The following is a 1907-nucleotide window of genomic DNA, read 5'->3' on the forward strand; positions in this document are numbered from 1 at the left end:
TTAAGATCAGGTACCGCGTCCACTAAAGGCGGTTTATACATTTAGTGGCTTGGTAGCCGGGGGGGGCTAACAAAGAATAGGGAGGGACCATCTCGGCTGGTGGTTGAAGAGTAATTTTTTTTTATCTCAAAACTCCTTTATTTAAATTAATACTAATATAAACATAATGTACAATTTTTGTCCTTTTACTGGAGCAGTGCTCCATTCTAAGGAATGGATGAATACAAGAAAAAGATATTAGGAATAACATGAATTTTAAAATATAAGAGTGAAATTTTATTTAAATTAATCAAGTGGTGTAAATTGATATTTCAGGGGCTCTTAAACGTCATCGAAAAATTCTACTTGTAAGACGTTAGCTTTTAGTGGATCAGAAGATTCTATCGTAATATTTATTAATTCAAATAAAACATTTAAGAGCACTACAACATATGAAATTATTTTTACATTTGCAAAATTAAATTATTTCCAAGAAATTGTACTGATATTATTATATGGCGTTTGTTTAATGACTATAGTAGTTTAAATAATAACTAGTAGGTTGCGCCATGTCGGCTCGTAGCGGTTTTGGTGATTGTAGTAGTTAGTGGTGAAGACCAGCAGATAGCGGTTTCACTACATCGATGCTGTAGTTTATCCATGAAACCCACTAATACCTTGCTTCATTCCCAAAACTATATTAGGGGTATTCATGATGTTGTGTTCAATGTTAAATGTTATAACTATAAGATTGTGAGCAGCCCTATTTGAAGTCATGTTAAATGCATAAGAGCCCCTAGTGGATTTTCTCAGCAACTTGTTGTATAAGCCTTTATGTTTATAACCTTCCTTCCAGACCCTCATGTTATTGTTTACTTCAGTTTTGATTTAAGTAATTAATTACAACATGCCTAGAGTGAGTGAAAAGTGGAATTTGTGTGAAAGTTTAGCTTATGAAATGTAATGAAAAAATAACTTTATTCTGGGACTCATGTCCCCTAAGAATAATTACATGGTTCATATAGTGAGATTTTTATCTGGCGAGCGTTTACAAATTTTCAGATAGTAGAATGAAATTACATTGTTTTTTTTCTCAAATATATCATTAAAATTATCCATTCTGGTTTAATAACAGGGATATGAATACCACAAACACACGAAAGAACTGAGCTGTCACAACAACAAAAATGGCGGTGATCTCAACTGGTCTATTGTGTGACGTCATTCTCCATTTAACAGACCAAGTAAGAGACTCTCAGCCATGTTAAATGTTATTTCGTTTTACCACGGTAAAAGAAGGCTAAATGTTTTTCGATTTAACATGAGTTTTTCCATTTAACACGCTTTACCATGTTAAACCAAAGATCATGAATACCCCTATTATAACTATTGGTAAAAACTTTTAATGTAGTATTGCAGCAAGTTTTCATTATTTTAGGTAATTTTATTAGAGGATAATTAATTGACCATATAGATTCAAAGGATTGAGATAGTGTTCAGAATGGAATTCAAAATAGTAATAAGCTTATAAAAAATCAAACTTTAGACCTCGTTGTGGGTCTTCTACAGGGCTAAATAAATAAGATACAATATACAGCATGGAAGGATTATAAGATATGATTAAAATTGATTATGTATGAAAAAAATAAATAATATGATATAATATGTGTAACTTACGATTTGACTGGAAGAATAACGTAAAATAAAAAGGGATTCGGACAGAGAAATAACACAAGAGTATTTGAATAACTAACTTTATTATCAGAATCGTCTGGTACAAATATAGACAAAGTTTGCTGTTAAACTTTAGGGTTTGTCGGTTTCTAAAACCCGGTTTTAAAAACCATTTTTTTGGAGAAAATTATGAAATTCGAAAACCGGTTTTTTGACGTGACAACGTCTTATAAATCATTTTGCGGGATGCAATG

Source organism: Halyomorpha halys, unplaced genomic scaffold (genome assembly GCF_000696795.3).
Source record: "Halyomorpha halys isolate HHAL.00 unplaced genomic scaffold, Hhal_1.1 Scaffold506.1, whole genome shotgun sequence".
NCBI classification, from domain to species: Eukaryota; Metazoa; Arthropoda; class Insecta; order Hemiptera; family Pentatomidae; genus Halyomorpha; species Halyomorpha halys.